This window comes from Medicago sativa, chromosome 6 (assembly GCF_051527215.1).
Source record: "Medicago sativa cultivar Bolivia chromosome 6, Bolivia_mono, whole genome shotgun sequence".
Taxonomy (NCBI): Eukaryota; Viridiplantae; Streptophyta; class Magnoliopsida; order Fabales; family Fabaceae; genus Medicago; species Medicago sativa.
The window spans coordinates 84540199-84555000 of record NC_140754.1 but is presented as its reverse complement, the minus strand read 5'-3'; the positions used below and the strand labels follow the sequence as shown (position 1 = coordinate 84555000).

General features: G+C 37.4%; 1 pseudogene; it reads right to left on the bottom strand.

Moving 5' to 3' along the window:
* LOC146917560 (F-box/kelch-repeat protein At3g06240-like) overlaps positions 1-14405 on the bottom strand; it is a 16230-nt pseudogene extending 1825 nt beyond the window's left edge.
* Positions 14406-14802: the final 397 nt, after the last annotated feature.

Here is a 14802-nt window from a genome sequence, read left to right as displayed (position 1 = left end):
ACAAAGGTATTCTAGCTCTTCTAAGAAAGGTAAGATACTATGGAAAAGTTTCCAAAACACAATCACTTTACATCCTCTTTGTACTAAACATTTATTTTCAGGGCCTTCAAAGTAGGGGTGGCAATATGATCCATGAAAACCATATGGAGTCAGAACTCCCATGTAAAGCCGGGCAACAAGACTGCCAGGTGGGCGGTTAGGAATGAGGCGGAAATCAAAGAGAGTATAAGAACAGGACACAAGAAACTGCCACTGCAGACTGGAAACACAACCACACGCTGAACCAAGACAGCAGCTCTAATGCCACACCAAAAACTCTCCTACACCAGAAACTGAAGCTAGAAAAAATGCAGCCCACTTCAATATAAACCGATACAAGCTGAGCCACCAGAGCCATGAAAGAATTCCAATACTCCATCAACACCAACAGAAAATAAATCTATGAACCTGTGCACACATCGGCTCGCAGAAACCAGAAGCCAAACTAGCAATCAGAACAGTCTGAAATTACCACTGCGAAACCATGGCAGAAAAAAGCAGACCACCGAAGCGAACTAAAGTCAGGCAGCCACAAAACAAAATATACATCTTATCAAACAACTATAAGGATCCTCGTCTCCGTAAAACAAACAATGCAGCATTTTCAATCTACAGAATCCCCTTCTCCACAACATAACTTTGATATCCTCTGCCACCTCTTTAGGATCCTTACCTCACCTTCCAAATGGTCAAAAGATGTGAGCCAAATCAAACAAAATCCCTTCCTAAGTTTCTATTTCTAGCACCCCGCTCAGTCAAGAAACAGAATAAATAAATTCTGTGGAATAATCACAACCAAAACAGGCCACTGAAAGACATCATACCAAACTTGTGAGGCGAGATCACAAAATAAAAAGATGTGAACATTAGTTTCTATGTTACCAACACAAAAGACAATGCTTCGATGCATGCAAATAAATTACTTCATACCGAGCTAAAGTATTTCTCATAAGATTCTTATTATGAAGGAGTTTCTATGAGTAAGCAATAGCTTTTTCCGGTACCAGTCTTTTCGAAAGACTGTGAAACACACTAGTCTCTGTCCCAAGAAAAGTCTCATTCGACATCTCCCCAACAATCAAGGAGTATGCTGATTTAAAGCTAAAAGCTCCATCGTCATCGGGACTTCAAACCCACCTGTCCTCCTCCAGAGATAGATAAGCTATTATTTAACAATCATGAACCTGCAATTATTGTTTATGCTTACTCTATCTTACCTTATTATCCAATGCAAATTAAGCTATTATGATGGTGCAGAGGAGTTGAATTTCTATCCATCTTTACATAACCAGATTAATTCAGCATAAGGCCTATACTTACCGACAATAGAAAGAGCAAAAAATATTGCATTTATATTTGTTTTCCACTAAAAAGACTGAACTCGGCTAATATAATAATACTTAGCAACAATAGAAAGAGCCACAACCCTGCAAAGATAACATTTCTCTTTAAAGTTACACCAAACTAACTCATTTTGTGTTGGTAAGTAAAAGATATGAATCAAATGTGACTTTCTCCGAACATACAAAATAAAGCTACCCCTATGCATTAACAAAATTTAATCAATCTGCATAAAAATCAAAAGTGCGTATTACAAAATGATACTGTTGTAACACAACAATGATGAGAAATTCAAGTTAAAAGTACCTAATTGTCACAAAGTACATATATCTGATCTTTTTTCTCGCAGTGTTTCAAATCCAATACATCTAAGCTCCCCCAGAGTAAAAAAACGATGTAGTCCAACCGCATCACCCTTCCAATTCCGAAACAGAATGACTATAACTCAAACACAACCCTTTTAGACAACAACTAATGCGCTTGCACAACACCATAGCTACATGATTGGAACATGAGTAACTGGATGTGTATTTTGGAGATACATACATTATCATATTCCATCCAAGCTACAATTGGCTTGAATGAAGTTTGAGTTTTTGTGATTTCAGCCAAGCTATTTGTTAGTAACATGAATTACTAAAATATAATCAATTCCATATAGCCAAGCTATAGTTATGCCATGAACAAGTGTAAATGAAACCTTTCTAGTTGTATGAATTCCAAAAATCAGAATAAACTACTCATCTTGAGTGAATTTACTGAAATTGATATGAATCTTTAGAATAAAAATGACATGAAAGAGATTAGTTGATATGAACCAAACCAGTTTATCATCTGGATATTGCTGGAAGAATGTAATGAAAGTTCAAATAGAGAATTGTTGCTCATTAGATTATTAAGTTTCTCAAAAAACTGGAGGCCATCTGGTAAAGTTAAAAGTTCATTCTGTTCATTGATACAGTAACAAAATTAGATTGCAAATAAAAAGAGAGTAAACATTCAAAATAAAGTAACATAGGCTTGCCAAATACAGAGAAGTCTCCACTACAAAACTATAAAGATCATAAGACAATACATAACATATTGTTAAATGGATAAAATTCAGATCACATAACATTCCCAACGGCACGAAATTCCTGCAAAACAGTACCATCCAATGCAGCCAGACATGGATACACCTCAGCAGTATAACAAAGGAAATCAGAGAAGTTGTTTTATCAAAATAAAACTGTGATGTATAATTGACACGCCACTTTGCATACAAGGTAATATCCCTACGACCACAATCATCTTCCTCTTGGTGAAAACATGAAAAACAACTAATTACTTATTCCTCCAATTGCAAGAATTTTTCCTTGTATATTATTATCCGATCAATATAATTCACTTCTTTGTAATCAACCTCCTCAATCATTTGGGTACTTAAATCAAGCCAAACTATTTCTTTATCTCTTCTTATGAAGAATATTTCACCTTTCGCTCCCACTCTGATAGGACGCTCAACACCAGACAACAGTCCAACAACAAAGAGTTTGGTCCATGATTCTGAAGGTGAGAAAAACACAAGAAGGGGGGTTGAATTGTGTTTTGAAAAATTCTTCGTTTCTCCTAAAAACTGAACACACTGGTCAGAAGCTAAGTGAGACAGCTTCTGAAGTGGTAATCAGAATCTAAATGCAGCGGAATAAAACAGAGAGAGAAGAAGAACGACACAAAGCAATTATATTGGTTCCTTCCATAATCCGGAAGTAGTCCAGTCCCCCTTGCACTTCCAAGGAGATTTCACTAAGAGTAATATCTGATTACAATTGCTCAAGCACACCTGCAAGAGACTTCCTTTGCTCAAGCACACTTTGCACGAGTCTTCCTTTGCTCAAGAACACAATCAAGAGACTTCCCTGCTCAAGCACAACTGCAAGAGGCTTCTAACTAAACAAAATTACACAGAAAATTGTTTAAGGTTGAACACTTGATATACAATCAGAGGTGCTCACAATACAAATCAGATACAGACTCAATAACTTAGGAATTTCTAAGATGAAACTTTGAGACACAGAAATTCTAAGTGAATGCAGAACAATTTCTACAGAGGTTTGACACTTGTAAAAATGTTGCGAGTCTTTCGTTCAACATTACAAAAACTCTAAGTCTTCACTCCTTTATATAGAGGTGTGAAAGAGACGTTATGAAATTGCCAGCACATCAAAGAGTCGTTGTTGAAGCTTGATCTTTCACCAATGATCTTTTGCCTGATTTGGTTGTTGTCCTATGAAGAACCAATTTGAAATCCATTCCTTATCCAAAGGAACATCTATGCAGGTGAAGCCGTATTCTGGAGCTGTTTTCTTGTCTTGTAGCGTGGACACAAAACAGAGTAGTGGAGAAGGTGGTTGTACAGTTCGTACAAAGTACAATGTCAACTCTTTCGTCCAAGATTGCAAGCACATGTCTTCAAACACCTTTGAAATGACCGTTGCAAAATTCCACTGATCTTTTGTTGTCCTTTGATGAGTTTCGATTCATGACACAGCTCTTGAATCCTTGAATTTCTCAAATTCAGTTGATCTTCAGCTTCTGGTGATAATCAGCTTCTGATGAGCTTCAGCTTCTGATCAAGTCGCTTCTGAACTATCTGCTTCTGATGACTATCCGCTTCTCAAGGCTATCTGCTTCTGTTGACTTTCAACTTCTGATGGCCTTCAGCTTCTGATGACCTTCAGCTTTTGATGACGTCATCATTCCTCAGGAGCACTTATAACTCTAGATGCACTTCATTCAGATGCTTTCAAGCTTCCTTTTCTTTAGTCCATAGCTCTCTTTTTGTTCTTCAGAACCTTTATATGATGTACATTTTTTAACTATGGTCATGCACACTTGAACAAATATTAGCTAGTCCAATTTACAATTTTTAATACCTTGTTATCATCAAAACTCTTTAAGGTTCTTTGTTAAACACATTTTGTTCCAACAATCTCCCCCTTTTTGATGATGACAAACAATAGTATTTAAAATTGATCAATTGTTGTTAACCTAATTAACAAGTTGACTTTTGGGGTTCTGAGGTTTGTAAGCTCAAACTCCCCCTGAGTCTGATAGTCTTTAAGGTGAGGTTTGTAAGCTCCCCCTAAGTTCTATCCAGGTTAATTAAATTCATTTTAGCGCGCAATAATAATATCAGAGCTTAAAATTGAAAGAATTGACTTATAGATAAGAAGAATGGTTCAATTAATTTTTATTTGAAATTTGATACTCCCCCTTTTTGATACACCCCTTTTTAGGTAAAACAAAAGGATAAAGGTTTTTCAAAATTTTCAAATATCATTAATGGGGCTCAGAGCCTTTAAATACTATCACATATACTCCCCCTTTTGTCATTAGCAAAAAAATCACAAAAGCAATAAAGACAAAAAGATTTGAGAAAAACTCAAACATGAAGAGAGTATAATTATAATCAGAACCTATAAACTTATCAAAAAATAAATAATCATGAATATAGAGTATGAGCAATGTATGAGCAGAATATCAAGCATGATGGATCAGAACCAACTAAGCAAGTTACTAACATTCATAAACAAAAGATGTTCAGAAGCAGGAACTGAAACAGTTAAAACAAACAACAAACAAAAATAAACACTAGGGTGTGCAACTAAGGTTTGGTTTGTTGTTGTTTCATCATCTTCTCCATTTGTTCTGCTTGTTTCTTCAACAGATCTTCAAGAACTTGTTGCCTCTGGAGAAGTTCCAATTCCCTTGCTTTAGCTTCTTGCTGTCGTTGTGCCATCTTCTCTCTTAGTAGCTTGAACATTCTAGCTTCTCTTGTCATGTAGTCAGCTTCTGAGTAGAATGGCTTGTTTGACAGAAGCAGCCTTGAACTTCTCTTGGCTAACTCCATATCTTTCAAAAACTTCCTTACAGTAGCAGATTTGATTCTGATACATTTCCTACGAACAGATGCTATCAGATCAGTAGCTTTCTTCTGCAAGGATGCCCATTGTTCCTCATAGGCTGATGACAAATCAATTGCCCATCTTTGATCAACCAGATGATGCATTTCTGAGAGAATCTTGAGCAGTTCAACATCAATATGATCAGATTCCAGGATGTTCAAGGGTGGTTGTTCAAGAATTTCTAGGTCTGAGGATTGGTCAGAAGCACTAGGGGAAATGTCTTGAACAGGAATGGATTCTGGAATGATGAGTTATTCAGCTTGGGTTGAGGATGATGGTTGGTCAGGAGCAATGTGTGAGGTTGAGGTTGAGGCTTGGAGATTGACTTGATGATTGTCAATGTCCATGGGAGTGGGTTTGGGTAAAGTTTGTTCTTCTTGTGGTTCAGTATGCTCTGGTTGTGGGTTAGATTGAGGTGGTTGTTGTGGTGGAGTTTGTTGAGTTTGAATGTTGGGTTGGGGGTCAATGTCAGCTATGGGTGATTGTTGTTGTGGAGGTGAGGAGGGTTTGTGTGGTTCTGGTGTTTGTTGTTGGGGCCTTTCTGAAACAACTTTATCAGAAGCAGTTGCTTCTGGGGTTGTTTCAGAGGCTTTCTCTGAGTTAGGTTTGTCTTTGGGTAACTCACCTGAATAGTGGAGAGCAAGATTTTCCAAGACAGAAGTGTCTTCTTCTTGCTCAAGTGCTGGTGGTTGTGATGAAGAGGGTGAGATGGGAGTAGAGGTGACTGGAATCTGACATACCTTGACTGAGTTATCAGCTTCAGAAGTGGTAGCATCTGATTCTTGTAGAATAGTTTCTGAAGTTCCAACTTTCTTTGAAGCTTTATCAGCCACTTCCTTGACTTCAATAAATTTCTCCTTGAAGAATTCATCACAATTTTCAAGGCCTGAGGCTTTAAGCCTTTCATCCCTATTCCTTCTTTTCCTTGCTTCCCTTTCCTTCTGTTCAGCTAACATCTGAGCAGCTTCCTCATCAGCCCTCTTCTTCATGTCTGAAGTCACTTCCATCATTGGAGTGAAGATTGGCCCAGATGCTTTCTCCTTGGGCTTGTGCTCTTTTGCTTTTATCCCATCAATAGCTTTATCCAGATGCTCTTTGGTGATGATAGATTCTGATCTGCCTTTACTTCTTTTCATAGGAATAGAAGTAGCACCAACCTTCTGCCTCTTTCCTTTATCCTTGGCCAAAACAGATTCAGCTTCAGACTTAACAACTTTTTGTTTCCTGGTCTTTGCAACAGCAGCTTCAGACTCAGTACTAGTTCTGGCCCTCTTTCCTTTAGCTACATCAGGAGCAGCAGCAACAGCTACAGTGTTGACTCCTGATTCTCTGGCATGAGCAGCTACCAGACAGGCCAGGACTTCGGCGTTGTTTTCTTGAATAATGGAGGGAAAATTCTTCAAAGGTTCTGACTCAGCTGAGGTCAGTTCAATCCATTTTTCATCAACAGGATTTTCACTGATGACCTTCATAGCATTCAAGGATTTGCTGTTCCAGATGCGGTCTGAGGTGCTGACTGTAAAACAGCTATCAGAAGCTTGTTTGAATTCCCTCAGAGTCTCCAGCACCTTGCCTTGATAAAAGATTTCTGACAGAAGCCTTCCACAAGGTATTTGTTTCCTTTCCCTGCTAGTAGCTTCTTTGATGGCCCATCACATATGATGCAAGAGGTAATTTGGAACATCAATCCTTTGAAAAGTAGCCAAAGAGTACAAGGCTAGTTGATGATCTTTGTTTGGTTGATCAGTTCCTCCTCCTCTTTGAAAGAAGCAGTGTGCACTCATCTTCAGCAACAATCTGTGACACACTTCCATTTCTGCAGTTTTCAACTTAGAATTTCCTTTGCAGAACAGCTTTACGTAGCTTTGTAATAGAATGTCATCCTTAACATTCCATTTAAAAAATCCTTTTGAAGATACCTTGCATGCTTTTGAAATAGCTCTTTTGGTGATGGTTACTGGGATACCCATCACTGTAGATCTAATTTGCAATCCTTCAAAAGGTTTCAGACCCATATCTTCTCTGGTCTTTCCTTTTAAACTTGAATCTTTCTCTACAGCCCTTTTCTCTTCAAGTTTTGCGGCTTCCTTGTCGTAGACCTCTGCCCTTAACCAAAAGTCCTTTACCAGATTCTCATATGTTGGTCCATTCAACATACGAAAATAACCATGTAGCTTTTGTTTCTCGGCGTAAGCTTCCAGGTTCACATTGTATTTCTTCAGAGAGGTGAAGTCAAAAGGTGTCTCCTTTTGAACAATCAGTTTATCTTCAAGAATAGACATGGTCTTAGGTTTAATGACTAGCCCAGATTCTGGAACACCTTGTGGTTGCATGCTTGAAGTAGATTCTGAAACTCTTGAACTTGATGATGCCATTGATTGATTGAAGAAGATTTGAAGAAGATGATGATTTTTAGGTTTCTAAGGTTGAGAGAATGCGCTTACTTCGCAAGAACAGGTTTGAAAGCAAATGTGTTTGTTGTGAGTGAGTAGTGTGTGAATTGACAAAGTGTTAAGAGTAAAAACGATTGCAATTCAAAAGAGACAAATAAACATAACATTAATGACCAATTAGGGGCGCGTGAAAGTACTTTTCAAAGCTATTAAATCATCATTGCCCTTTTTAGTTATACACCAATACATACAGGCCACGTCAGAAACGTTAAGAGTAACTACCAAGTTAGTGGGCCAGAAGTTACCATAAAAGTAACTCCCAACGTTTCCGCTAACTCTACTATTCAGAAGCATAAAATCCAACTTCTGGACTTCAGATGCTGACGTCATCATCAGAAGCGAGTTTTCCTCAGAACCTCAATAAAGAGCTTCTGATGGACTACTGCTTCTGAACTAACTTCAGAACCTAAAATCCTATTCAGGAGCAAGCAAACATTTAATCAGACACAAAGTGCATGTTCAAATTTTTCTTTATAAAATCAAACCTTTCAACAGTTAAAGGCTTAGTAAATATATCAGCCTATTGATTTTCAGTATCAATGAATTGTATATCTAAAATTCCTTTTTGAACATAGTCTCTGATAAAATGGTGTTTGATTTCAATGTGCTTAGCTCTTGAATGCAAAATTGGATTTTTAGACAAACAAATAGCAGCAGTATCATCACAATAAATGGGAATACTGTTAGCAATTATCTGATAGTCTTCCAACTGATGTTTCATCCAAAGTAGTTGTGTACAACAACTTGCAGCTGAAATGTATTCTGCTTCTGCTGTCGACATAACAATAGTTGTTTGTCTTTTGCTAGCCCAGGATATAAGATTATCACCCAGAAATTGACAATTGCCACTGGTTGACTTTCTTTCAATCCTATCACCAGCATAATCAGCATCACATAATCCAATTAGCTTATAATCTAAGGATTTCCAATAAAGGAGTCCAAGATTAGTTGTTCCTTTCAAATACCTAAAGATTCTCTTGACAGCAGTCATATGAGATTCTCTAAGATCTGATTGGAATCTTGCACACAAGCATACACTGAATAAAATATCTGGCCTAGATGCAGTGAGATATAACAAAGAACCAATCATACCTCTGTACAGCTTCTGATCTACTTTAGCTCCTTCATCTTCTTTGCTTAAGGTGCACGTAGGGTGCATTGGAGTGTTCATCACTTTACAATCTTCAAGCTTGAACTTCTTCAGAAGCTCCTTTGTATACTTTGATTGATGAACATAAACTCCATCTTTGCATTGATTAATTTGAATGCCTAGAAAGAACTTCAGCTCTCCCATCATGCTCATTTCAAATTCATCCTGCATTAACTTAGAAAATTCCTTGCAAAGAGATGCATTAGTAGAACCAAATATTATATCATCAACATAAATCTGCACAACAAGAATATCTTTCCCAAGGGTCCTTCTGAAGAGTGTTGTATCAACCTGACCTCTTTTAAAATCATTTTTGATTAAGAAATTACTTAGTCTATCATACCAAGCTCTGGGAGCTTGTTTCAAGCCATATAGTGATTTCTTCAGTTTAAAAACATGGTCAGGATATTTAATATCCTCAAATCCAGGAGGTTGCTTAACATACACTTCTTCTTCTATGACACCATTAAGAAATGCACTCTTGACATCCATTTGATATAATATTATGTCATGATTAACTGCATAGGAAAGAAGTAACCTGATTGCTTCCAATCTTGCAACTGGATCAAATGTTTCAGTGTAATCAATGCCTCCTTGTTGACTATACCCTTGTGCAACAAGTCTGGCTTTGTTTCTTGTTACTTCTCCTTGCTCATTCAACTTGTTTCTGAATACCCATTTTGTTCCAATAATGTTCTTGTGCTGAGGTTTGGGTACCAGATCCCACACATCATTTCTTTGAAATTGATTCAACTCTTCTTGCATAGCTAAGATCCATCCATCATCTGATAGTGCTTCATCAACTGTTGTAGGTTCAATCATTGAGATCAGTCCAATCATTGATTCTTCTTGTCTGAAGTGTGATCTTGTTCTTCTTGGACTATATTTGTTTCCAATGATTAATTCCTCAGGATGTGAAGACTTGTGCTTGAATGTATTTCTGGGAGGAACTGCTTGATGTGAGCCATCTTGTGCTTCATCAGAAGCAGCTTCATCTAGAGCTTCTGATGTGGGTTCAGCTTCTGGACTCTCTTCAGATTCAGCTATCTGATCAAGTTCTGGAGTAGCTTCAGGAACCTGTATCTCTGCAAAACTTTCACCTTTCTTTGAAGTCTGTTCTTCTTGGCCAGATACTGAAGTCTGTTTGAGAGCATGGTCATTTCAGCAGCATCTGGTTCAGAATCTGAACTTGATTGTTCTTCCTCTTCAGATTCAACCACTTTGAAAGCTTTTGATGACTTGCCTTTGGATGGAAGAGCTATTGATTTACTCTTCTTAGTAGACTCATGTTCATTAAGACTTAACTCATGAACTTTGAGAGAACTAACAAGATCTTCGACACTTAAAGTGTTTAAATCTTTAGCTTCCTCAATGGCAGTCACCTTTGGTCTCCATCTTGCAGGCAAGCTTCTGAGTATCTTGCTCACATGGTCAGAAGCAACATAGCTCTTCTTTAGAATTTGTAGCCCAGAGACTAAGGTTTGAAACCTTGAGTACATCTCTTCAATAGTTTCATCATCCTTCATCTTGAATAACTCGTACTGATGTACAAGCATGAGAGCTTTAGCTTCTTTGACCTTCTTGCTGCCTTCGTAGTTTGAACAGAGAGAAGCAAACATAGCTTTAGCAGTGGATTTGTCACTCATCTTCATGTACTCTGCTTTGGGAATAGCAGTGACAAGAGCTCCTCTGATAATATGATGCTTCTTGTAGAGTTTCTTCAACTCAGGAGTATGTTTCTTTCTATCCACAGAAGCTCCTTCTTCATCAAGAACTAAGTCACCAACACCATCTTCTAGTATATCCCATAGTTCTTCATCTAGGCTCATTATATAGCTATAGAAGTTGGTTTTCCACCAAGAAAATTCTTCAGCATCTCCATTGAACTTTGGAATCTTTCCAACACTGGATTTCTTACTATCACTATAATCATGTGAGACATTATTATAGCTAGTTTTACCAGAAGTAAAAGATTCACCAGACATGTTTTTCTCAGATCTTTTGTTGTTGCACGGTTAAGTGTTGAACAACAGACCAAAGCTCTAGATACCAATTGAAGGTGAGAAAAACACAAGAAGGGGGGGGGGGGTTGAATTGTGTTTTGAAAAATTCTCCGTTTCTCCTAAAAACTGAACAGACTGGTCAGAAGCTAAGTGAGACAGCTTCTGAAGTGGTAATCAGAATCTAAATGTAGCGGAATAAAACAGAGAGAGAAGAAGAATGACACAAAGCAATTATATTGGTTCCTTCCACAATCCGGAAGTAGTCCAGTCCCCCTTGCACTTCCAAGGAGATTTCACTAAGAGTAATATCTGATTACAATTGCTCAAGCACACCTGCAAGAGACTTCCTATGCTCAAGCACACTTTGCAAGAGTCTTCCTTTGCTCAAGAACACAATCAAGAGACTTCCCTTCTCAAGCACAACTGCAAGAGACTTCTAACTAAACAAAATTACACAGAAAATTGTTTAAGGTTGAACACTTGATATACAATCAGAGGTGCTCACAATACAAATCAGATACAGACTCGATAACTTAGGAATTTCTAAGATGAAACTTTGAGACACAGAAATCCTAAGTGAATGCAGAACAATTTCTGCAGAGGTTTGGCACTTGTAAAAATGTTGTGAGTCTTTCGTTCAGCATTACCAAAACTCTAAGTCTTCACTCCTTTATATAGAGGTGTGAAAGAGACGTTATGAAATTGCCAGCACATCAAAGAGTCGTTGTTGAAGCTTGATCTTTCACCAATGATCTTTTGCCTGATTTGGTTGTTGTCCTATGAAGAACCAATTTGAAATCCATTCCTTATCCAAAGGAACATCTATGCAGGCGAAGCCGTATTCTGGAGCTGTTTTCTTGTCTTGTAGCTTGGACACAAAACAGAGTAGTGGAGAAGGTGGTTGTGCAGTTCGTACAAAGTACAATGTCAACGCTTTCGTCCAAAATTGCAAGCACATGTCTTCAAACATCTTTGAAATGACCGTTACAAAATTCCACTGATCTTTTGTTGTCCTTTGATGAGTTTCGATTCATGACACAGCTCTTGAATCCTTGAATTTCTCAAATTCAGTTGATCTTCAGCTTCTGGTGATAATCAGCTTCTGATCATGTCGCTTCTGAACTATCTGCTTCTGATGACTATCCGCTTCTGAAGGCTATCTGCTTCTGTTGACTTTCAACTTCTGATGACCTTCAGCTTCTGATGACCTTCAGCTTTTGATGACGTCATAATTCCTCAAGAGCACTTATAACTCCAGATGCACTTCATTCAGATGCTTTCAAGCTTCCTTTTCTTTAGTCCATAGCTCTCTTTTTGTTCTTCAGAACCTTTATATGATGTACATTTTTAACTATGGTCCTGTACACTTGAACAAATATTAGCTAGTCCAATTTACAATTTTTAATACCTTGTTATCATCAAAACTCTTTAAGGTTCTTTGTTAAACACATTTTGTTCCAACAGATTCCTCCACACCAAGCTCACCCAAAATTGATACGTAAAAAGTAGTTGTCTCTTCATGGTATGAAAACAATGCAATGGACCCATTTAACACCACCAAGTTTATCCATGCTCCAATTTTAAAACAAACATCTTCGTCTGATGGCATGGGTGTTACGAAGAACGTCTCATTGGTTAAATAAAACGATACCACCGATCCATTGGCCCAATCACACAACCAATGACACACACCATCCATGTAGACTTGGGTGACTTCAAGCCAGTCCGCAGAAGACGGCATGTCAACATCAAGTTTCCTCCACGAGTTACTTCTTAAGCTATATATCTCCCATAATGGTTCTACAGATATAGGACCTTCCTCAAAACATACGTAACGAATGACCTTATAGTCATTTATAAGGTCGTCAAAACCAAATGCCTGAAGGTAACGTGAAATTTCAAAATCCTTAGCAATATCTGGTTGTTTGGAGACAAAGGGTGCCATTAATATTTAATACTACCAAAACCAAATACACTATACCAATTGAAATATTTTTTTCAATGATTTAGAGAAATCTAAATTGACCTTATTCTGAACCCTCTCACGGAAAAGAGAAGAAAAAACGTAATCACGGATTGTTTCGTCATGAACCTTAAAGTGGATAGATGCTCCGTCATAATAATAATTAGACAGTAAATTGTTGCAGAACATGTTCATGAAATGATTGTTTTCAGATAAGAGAGACCATGATTTGCGAACACATTCAAATCTCTTGAAAGATTTAAGAGGCAGTTTGGATAAAATGGAAAATGCAATATCATCATATATATATATATATAGGTGGTGCTTACCTTCATGTTCATGTTTGTAGCTTGGAGGTTCAGAGTGAGAAACCCAAGCGGTGTGTTTGGGTCGCAACTCGCAAGAGCAGTAAAACAAGAGGAGACCAATTTTCAGAAACCCATATAAACCCCTTTGCCTTGGCTTTTCATATATTAAGATAAGTCGATGGTACTAAGGGAAATGCTAACAAGTGCTCTTGGGACATTTGTTTAGAAATTTAAAGTGAAATTTTTTCTTGAAATTGTGAATTCAAGACATTGAAACAACAAAAAGTAATTATTTCTATCTAAAATTTATCAATTATTTCATATATTAACTAGGTGCATAGGAAAAAATAATAATAATAATTCCTTAAAAAAAAAAAGGAAAAAGTAATCATAAGTGTATTTAATAATTTAAAAAAAGGGTTAAAAGACAAATTTTTAGAGTCACTATCAAACTGATCTTTATCTTTGTAAGTCACTATTAAATTAGTTTTTTAATATAATAAATTTAACACTAATTCTTGTTTTTGTCAAAAGTTTTTTAATTAGATTCATGTCTTTATGTTTTTTGTCACATGATCAGGACCCTAATTGAAAAACTTTGAAAAGAAAAAAAGAGACTAATTTTAAACAGGGCCGGCCCAGCAGATTAAGAGGCCCAAAACAAAAAATTTAAGAGTATTTCTTGGCCTCGAACAAAGCCGTATACTTGGCCTCGAGAATTACGTTGTCGTGCCACATACATTTCCGTTAAAATACCATAGACTTCAAACTGCTGCCTCAGACGAAAAACATGAAGAAATTCTGGAATATTTGTGAAGTAAAACGCTACCTTATTGCCATTTCCGGTATCATTCTGACCCCATGCTCGATGTTAACCTCCTTAAAATCATCTGAACCTGATCACATATTACGAACTGCCATGTGAGGCCCACGAAAAACTAGTGGTGTTGTCGCGCCTGTCCGCTCCTCTTGACCTAGATGAACCGCGTGAATCCCTTGACTGCTGACCATACCTGACCGCTCCTCCGTGCCGCTCCAATACCCTTGACATGTCATGTCTTCTATCCTCCGGTTTTGTCGATTTCCTCTTCCGTGACCTGACCACAGTCCAATTTCCCCCATATTCTGCCACTCTGGCTGGACCCCTCTCCCCCGCCGTTGTACCTCTCCTCCGGTGCAACACCCTGACGCGAATGCCCATCGCCACTCGCTCACTCTCTATACTCTCTCATGCTCCCGTTGATTATTCTACATCATTAATTTGTATAACAAGGCATTCAAAATATATCACATCACAAGTTTTTAGTCAAAAAATATGCAGAAGGGACAAAAATTGGGTGATTTTTAAATCCAAGGGCCAATTCCGCTAGTGGATGAAAAGTGGTTACGAAACATTTAACATTGAAGTGGTGGGTCCAAAAGTGTTTATGACATTAAACATGATTACTTATACACTTTTTTTCTTGTTTTTCAATTCAATCCTAATTTAATAGATAAATATTTCATCATCAATATTATAAATCAGGTAATCTATCAATTTTATTTGAAATCAAAATTGAATAACACACCAATGAACCTTAATTTTGAGAACGGTGAAT